This window comes from Mustela lutreola, chromosome 1, assembly GCF_030435805.1.
Source record: "Mustela lutreola isolate mMusLut2 chromosome 1, mMusLut2.pri, whole genome shotgun sequence".
In the NCBI taxonomy this organism is placed as follows: domain Eukaryota; kingdom Metazoa; phylum Chordata; class Mammalia; order Carnivora; family Mustelidae; genus Mustela; species Mustela lutreola.
In genome coordinates this window covers 166,744,643-166,753,708 of record NC_081290.1, presented here as the reverse complement: position 1 = coordinate 166,753,708, position 9,066 = coordinate 166,744,643, and positions in this window count along the sequence as shown.

Here is a 9,066-nt window from a genome sequence, read left to right as displayed (position 1 = left end):
AAATATTTTGAAAGAATTTGTTGTTGCTAATATCAAAGAGGTTAATGCCTATGCTGTCCTCTATGATTCTGATTGATTTCTGCCCCTCACATTGAGGTCTTTTATCCATTTCGAGTTTATCTCTGTGTATGGTGTAAGAGAATGGTGGAGTTTCATTTGTCTACACCTAGCTGTCCAATTTTCCCAGCACCATTTATTGGAGGATCTGTCTTTTTTCCACTGTATATTTTTTCCTGCTTTGTCAGAGATTATTTGACCATAGAGTTGAGGGTCCATATCTGGGCTCTCTCCTCTGTTCTCCTGGTCTATGTGTCTGTTTTTATGCCAATACCATGCTGTCTTGGTGATCACAGCTTTGTAGTAAATCTTGAATTCAGGCAAGGTGATGCCTCCAGTTTTGTTTTTCTTTTTCAGCAACTTTCAAGAAGTTTCAATCCTCTTACAGTGTTATTGGCAATGTAAGTTGGTGCAGCCACTTTGGAAAAACAGTGTGGAGATTCCTCAAGAAATTAAAAATAGAGCTTCCTTATGACCCTGCAACTGCACAACCGGGTATTTCCCCAAAAAATACAGATGTAGTGAAAAGAAGGGCCATCTGTACCCCCAATGTTCATAGCAGCATTGAAAGACAAATTTCCCATGATTTAACTCATATGTGGAATTTAAGAAACAAAACAGATGAACATATGGGAAGAGTGGGAAAAGAGAGAGAGAAAAGAAAAGCCATAAGAGACTTTTTCTTTTAAAGATTTTATTTATTTATGTGACAGAGAGATTACAAGTAGACAGAGAGGCTGGCAGCAAGAGAGGGGGAAGCAGGATCCCCACTGAGCAGAAAGTCCAATGCAGGGCTCGATCCCAGGACCCTGAGATCATGACCTGAGCTGAAGGCTAGGCCCAACCCACCTAGCCACCTAGGTGCCCCGCATTGAGAGACTCTTAAAGATGGAGAACAAACTGAGGGGTTGATTGAGGGAGTTGGGTAAGGGATGGGCTAGATAGGTAATGGGTAGTTAGGAGGGCACTTGTTGTGATGAGCACTAGATGTTGTATCTAAGTGATGAATGACTGAAACTAAAATTTCTTTTTAATTTATTTATTTGAGAGAGAGCACACACACATGAGTTGGGAGGGGAAGGAAAGGGCAGAAGGAGAGGGAGAAGCTGACTCCCTCTTAGTGAGGATCAGGACATGGGGTTCAGTCCAAGACCCTGGCATCAAGACCTGAGGCAAAGGCAGATGTTTAACCCACTGAGCCACCCAGATGCCCCTCCTGAAACCAATATTGCACTGTATGTTAAGTAACTTGAATTTCAATAGCAATTAAAAAGACGTATTGATGGGGCACCTGGGTGGCTCAGTGGGTTAAAGCCTCTGCCTTCAGCTCAGATCACGATCCCAGGGTCCTGGGATCAAGCCCCACATAGGGCTCTCTGCTCAGAGGGGAGCCTGCTTCCTCCTCTCTCTGTGCCTCCCTCTCTGCCTACTTGTGATTTCTGCCAAATAAATAAATAAAATCATTTAAAAAAGACGTATTGCATGGATCACTGGGTGTGGTGCATAAACAATGAATTCTGGAACACTGAAAAGAAATTTTTAAAATATAAATAAAAAATTAAAAAAGAAAAAGAAAAAAACCCCAAGATATTTAATAGCATTTCTGGCTTCTACCCACTAGATGGCAGTAACACCTCCCTGCTCTTACCTTTCATGACCATGAAAAAAAAATTTCCATACATTGCCAAAGGTCATCTGTGGGCCCAAATCACCCCTGGTTGAGAACCTATGCTTTATATGTACATTTTATAGTGTAGGAATAAGTGCTGTCCTGGTAAATATGTAGCCTACTCACTCTCTTATGGGAAACACACACACACACACACACACAGTCTTAGTTTGTACTATTTGCCAATTTCCATACTCCCTTAATGACTTGTTCCAAGCTCAAATGCCATCAGCCTACTCGTATAATTCCTAAAGGTTTAGCAGTTATCTTTAGCAAACTTTTTTTAAGGCTGCTTCAGCAAATTACAGATAAGGATTAACGGTGTCTGAATTACAGATAAGGATTAACAGTGCCTGCATGAAAAATGTTCATCATCACTAGCGATCAGGGAGATTCAAATCAAAACCACATTGAGATACCACCTTACACCAATTAGAATGGCCAAAATTAACAAGACAGAAAACAACGTGTGTTGGGGAAGATGTGGAAAAAGGGGAACACTCTTACACTGTTGGTGGGAATGCAAGTTGGTGCAGCTTCTTTGGAGAACAGTGTGGAGATTCTTCAAGAAATTAAAAATAGAGCTTCCCTATGACCCTGCCATTGCACTACTGGGTATTTACCCCAAAGATACAGATGTAGTGAAAAGAAGGGCCATCTCTACCCCAATGTTTATAGCAGCATTGGCCATGGTCGCCAAACTGTGGAAAAAACCAAGATGCCCTTCAACGGACGAATGGATAAGGAAGATGTGGTCCATATACACTATGGAGTATTATGCCTCCATCAGAAAGGGTGAATACCCAACTTTTGTAGCAACATGGATGGGACTGGAAGAGATTATGCTAAGTGAAATAAGTCAAGCAGAGAGAGTCAATTATCATACGGTTTCACTTATTTGTGGAGCATAACAAATAGCATGGAGGACAAGGGGAGATGGAGAGGAGAAGGGAGTCGAGGGAAATTGGAAGGGGAGGTGAACCATGAGAGACTATGGACTCTGAAAAACAACCTGAGGGTTTTGAAGGGGTGGGGGATGGGAGGTTGGGGGAACCAGGTGGTGGTTATTAGAGAGGGCATGTATTGCATGGAGCACTGGGTGTGGTGTAAAAACAATGAATACTGTTACGCTGAAAAGAAATTTAAAAAAAAAAAAAAAAAAAAGGATTAACAGTGCCTGAGTGAAAAGGGCATTCCAGCTGAGACTGTTGATGTTAAAGTGATTCTTGGACCAGGGTTCTAGTGACCAAGAATAGGCCCAGAGCTCCAACTTTTGTGGTTCTCCTCTCCTTTCACTGTGGATTTTGACACCTATTTTCCGTGTTCTCTATCAAGATCTAATGATTTGCTTTCCTTGGAACTTTTTGGTGAAGCTGGTACAGCCAAAGTCCAAGATGGGAAAGTCTTTGGCATTCAGGCAGGACTGAGATGACAAGACTCCTTATTTTCTCCTAGCCAGTCAAGTAGACAAATTGGTTCAAGGCCTCTAGAGAAAGCCCTTAATAATGTGGGCTCAAGGTCCTGGCATATTTATGTCCTTCTTTCATTTATCTTAGGTAATAAGTCAACTGGGTTGACCTGTAGCTTGAAATAGTTCAAAGAGTGCAGCTAGGGTAGGATATGTGTAGTAGGCTTAGGTTAGCTGTGTAGAATTTTGGATAAGGTCAATCAAATCTGTGTGTAGTGAGAAGGCATATAGAAGTTGATGTTTGAAGTTAGAGAATAAACTTTTTAGAAATAATTCTAAAGATCAATTTGTGTGCTGATTTTCCCAGGTGATTGTCCAAGTCTAGGCAAATTCTCAATTCTGAGTATGATGCCTTAGCCTTTGTAATGGTGATGATTGTTCACATGTGGCATAATGTATTATTATTATTAGACTATGTATCTTGGATGAAAGGTATTAGAATTGGTAGTGGACAACACATACATCATTTTTGATAAAATACTACTTTACTAGTGATGACAAAAAATCAATAAAATGGCAAGGTTTGTTTTAACAACAATATAAGGAGAAAAATATCACTAATAAAATTATACTGGTTGCTATAACATTTCTAAATCTTGAAATAAAGTTAAAAAATATTACCATACAATTACAGATGTTTTTGATAATGCAAGCTTAGATCTAGATCCTCTTGATTTGGTCCTGATTTGCATTTATCTTTACTTTATTTGTGCATAGCCCTACATTGCCATGTTTAGTCATATGTAAGGTTCTTTAAGACTTCAAAGGTTTCAATTTATCCTTTTAATTGTCATGTTCACACAACTCTGTGAACATATTGAAAATAATTTAATTGTATACCTTAAATGGATATACTTTATGATATATGACTTATATCTTAATAAAGGGCTTTTGTATTACAATCCTATATAGAGAGCTCTTAGAATGATGCCTAGCACATATAGAAACTGCTGTATGAGAGGTAACTGTTATTATTTAAAATAAAAATTAAAACAAGAAATCATTTTTCACACTCCAGGTTGGTAGATATTAAATAGCTCAGTAATATACATTAATAGCAAGAATATCCACAATCACTCAACTCTCCTACACTGTAGGTAAGAATGTAAATTCATGCAGTGTCATTAGCGGACAAGTGGCTTTACTTATTAAGATGACAAATATTTATACTTTTTGACTCGGTAATTTTAAGGAATTTGTCTTTGTTCATTATAGCCTAGTTTATATTATCAAAAGTTCTAAATAACTATTAATGATGTCTGGTTTAATAAATGATGGAACCACTATATAAGGGAAACTCACATGGTCATTTAAATTTTTAAAAAGGAGTTCTTCATAAACTCATCTCTAATTCACATATTAAGTGGAAAAATAAATTGCATAATAGTTCTTATAGTATGCTAACATTACTGTAGAAAGTGAGTTGTGAATTTGTAGATGAATATGAACATACATAGGCAAACATTTACAAACACATTTATGCTTATAAATGTATAGACTTTCTACAAAGGTACACAAGGAAGGGAACTTGCTTTTGGAGAAAGACCAAAGGATTGGAAGTAGGAGGTCAGAAGAAGACATTTGTTTGGTTGCACACACATTTGTGTTGCTTCAAATCTTTTGTCTTTTGTGATTTTATTTTGGTCAAGAATTTATTACTTTTTTAACTAAAGAGTTAGTTAAGAGGAAAAAGACAAATATTAGGCCAGAAGAAGTTTCCAGTCAGAAAAAGTTGTTTCCCATTTCCATAACCCAGATAGATTTGGCCTAGATTATGACAAGTTTCATACTTTCAAAATTCAGTGAAAATTAAAAATAAAAAATATCTTGCTTTCTCCCCCATTTAACACTGGATAACCTTTTACTCAGTGTTCTTAATTACACTAGCAACTATTGACCAAGAACCTCTTAACTTCCCAGCACAGTTTGATGCTATGGGAAGTACCACAGAGATAACCTACCTTCATGTTACATATAATTTAACAAGATAAGAAAAATTCAGTAATAAAATTCGGTAATAAAAAGAGCTTGGGGCACCTGGGTGGCTCAGAGAGTTAAGCCTCTACCTTTGGCTCAGGTTATGATCTCAGGGTCATGGGATTGAGTCCCACATTGGGAATCTCTGCTCAGCAGGGAGCCTGCTTCCCTCTCTCTCTACCTGCCTCTCTGCCTACTTGTGATCCCTCTCACTCTGACAAATAAATTAATTAATTAATTTTTTAAAAAGCTTAATGATTGTTCAATTTAAGTTAATTCTGTTTGAAGCCTCCTAGAACAGCTGTTTTGAGATGTTACAGTGTCACCAGAAATCAGCAGGGGGCATGTCAAACAAATCCCTGCTGAATTCAGTTTAGCTAATTTTCACCCCATGTCTTTGATGTTTTGTCTGAAGTTATCTCAGAAAGCAAAGTCCTCAAGAAAACACTGGTGGTCTTATTTCAAGTCATGAAGTAGGTCTCAAAGAAATTCTTATTTCCTACATGAATTTCAGTTAAGTTTTTTTTTTAATAAAACTACTTAAAAATAAACATGGATTATAAATCCAGTAGGTTATTTGTGGGGCATTCATTTTGGTTTTTATGAGCTGTCTTCTAGAAAAGACCTACACCACCTCCCCACCTCAGCCAGTCACAGTATCTGTCTCTCTGGTAGGTTCTGATATGTCTCCTTCACCATAAGGCCTTGTTCCAGGACATGGCATTGCAATGCATTGGCTTTTTGAATTATTATTCACTCCTTTAAAAAAAATATTTTATTTCTCTTCTAAACTTTATTTAGTCAAACATTTTAATGCTGATATTAGAATATGACCTCTTTCTTTTCTTTCTTACTTCTTCTTTCGTTGTTTGCTTTCTTTTGTTATTGGAAAAGGGGAGGGGATGGATATCCCCAAAACAAAAAAACGAAAACCTTTAAAATGTGTCTGGATTATATAACACCATACTTTTATCATTGAAGAAATTTTTTCCATACTCTACAGTTTCTTCAGCCCCAAAGCAAAGAAAGTATCACTAGATCCTTTATTCAAACCTGGTAGAGGAAGGAGATCATATAAATTGGCTAAGTGTAATATTTATTTATACTTGGTCTTTTTCAAAATATAACACCCAACTTTACCAATGGAGAATTAAACTCTCTCTGAGTTTAACCATCTTTTGAACTGCTACTTGGAATTTCTTCAACATAGCTTTGCTCGGTAATGAATAAAAAAAGTCTGCAAGACCAGCATCTCCACTTACCAGCTGTCCAGTAGGACAGCTCTAGCCTCAGGTACCAGATCCCAGAGCTATGATTTCAACCTCATCCTTACCCTCACTGTCATATCACCATCCCTGACAGATGCAGCGTGTGCATATGTGCATACGGTAAGTGGCACTGGAAAAGTCTTTCACAGCAATTTTTAGTTAGCATTTTGATTTTGCTTTTGCTTATTTAAAGGCAATAGATTTTAAGTACTTTTTTATTTATGAGTTTATATTTGTACATTTTATTTTCATTAGCCATTTTTTCTAATTACATATAATTTTTGTGATAAAGACCAGATCTTTTTCAGTATTGATGTTCTTTTAGAGCTCACTTAGACATACCATCATATTCTAATTTAGAAAAAAAAAGCCATAAAAATATATACCCTAAATTATGCATGCACAACAAACATCCACTTCTCAGCCTTTTCCCAGTTTGTAATTACAGCAAGATTAAAATATAACCATCAAATATCCCCCCTCCTTCGGATCACCAAAGGAAAAGTCTTTATGATTTGTGGTTACTGTTCTTTATTCTTGAGTTTCATTTTTCCTCAGCTGCACAATGGGAATATTACTAAGTCCAGGGCGTTTTTGTTTGTTGGTTGGTTGGTTTGTAATGATTAAATGCACAAAGGAATGAAAAGTGCTCAGTGTATGCAAACAGCAGTCTCTCAATCTAAATAATAGATGATAGGTAAGTAGAACTTCACGACTGTTCTGGAGTTTCTGGTCCTTTCTGTAGGTAAACCCACTTAACTTTTTATTTACATCATTTTCAACTTATGCAGGAGCAATGATCCTGCTGTAAGAATGCTGGGTTGTTAAACATTTATAGAACAGTTTAGCTTCCTCTAATCTGAAGATTTTTAAGCCTGTTATAAAGGAAATGCTAATTATTAAAAAATCAAGCATCATGTTATCGGTAATCAAAAAACTTTGCTGAAGTTTGGACGAGGCACTTCACCAAGACAATCTGCTAACGCACAGTAGTCCAGACCTGGAGATCAGCTGAGCCTCTGCAGTAGAAGGCAGGCATCTCTGAGAACAGCCAATCAGGAGAGAGGGTTGCCGCCACACCCACCTGTTCTTTGCTTGCCCCAGCTATAGGAGCCAAATTGTCTTTTTTTTTTTTTTTTTTTTTTCTTTAACCAGGCTGAGTTGCTAGGAGTTAATTCTTCCTGGAAATAGCTGCCACTCTGATGGACATGCAGCATAACAGCACAGGCCATTTCAAAGCTGGTTTAGTGTTTAAAAAAAAAAAAAAATTACTCTAACCCTTGGTTTCTTTGATTTTGTTTTCTGTTAACCTGGGAAATCATTTTAAACATACATTATAAGACTCGGACCTCCCTTTAGCAATTATGTAAAATCTTGTAGTTCTCTGAAAGAGACAGAAGTGCAGATTGGGTTGTCTATCTTAGCAAACAATATTTATGTGGGAAAACAGACTTCATGAGTATGCTCTATAAGATAATAGGAATTTTTCCCTTTTTGTATATATGTCATTTATACCTGGAGTACATGCCATGCAACTGTATTCATTTTTGTCATTTTTGTTTTTAAGTTGGAATTTACTATATAGCTTTTGAAGGACTAGACTACCACATCATAGTTATTCATCTCCTTCATAGTCTGTTCTAAAGTTCCTCTGAGGGGTTTAATTCTTTGCAGGTTTCAGAATTCCTCTACATGCCTTGACATATAGAATGAATGTGCACAATAAATTGCTGAATAATTGCAATGCAAGACAATATATTGTGTTGTGCCACTTACTACATCAAATTACGAACAGAACTCTATTTTACAGAATAACAAATTTAGAATCATTGGGGTATTATCAGATGTATTTCATTTATAAGAAAAACTTAACATGGGAGCCCCGTTTAAATTCTGTGATCTTTCATCCTTCTCACACACAAATGTGGATGGGTGTAGAATGAATAGCAAGAAGCATTCAAGATATTCAGAGAAATAATTCAATATAGACAGTGAGTTGGAGGTTCTGATTTATAAGTCAGTTTCTCAGATTTATATCTGAGTGTGGAATATAATGATAATTGTCTTTGCTGGCCAATGAAAATTATTTACATTTAGAAAGATATTTGAAAGTATTTTGAACATTTTGGCAAAAAAAAACAACAACATCCAATGAGACTTCATTATTATTTAACTTGCATATCTCAATGCATTTTTAATAGATTTATTAAGATATAATTTACATACTGTAAACTGCACCCATTTAAAGTGTACAAGTCAAAGTTTTTTTAGTATATTCACCCACTGGTACAACCACAACCATAATATAATTTTAAAACTTTTTAATCACCATTCCCCCAAAACTTCTCCATTGTTCCCCAACCTCTATTTACCAGCTCCAGGCAACCACTAGTCTACTTCCTGTCTCTAAAATGTGACTACTTGTGGATTTTTATATAAATAGAATCATAGAATATGTATTTTTTTTTGAGACTGGCTTCTTTCACTTAGCATAACAATCTATTTTTATATTATTTGACCTCAATAATCTGTCTCTGATGATAAAATGTTATTCTTGGACTCCTTTGAGTTTGAGGATTGGGCACAATTTTCGTGAGAGAAAATTTAAAAACTAGTTAGACCAAGAA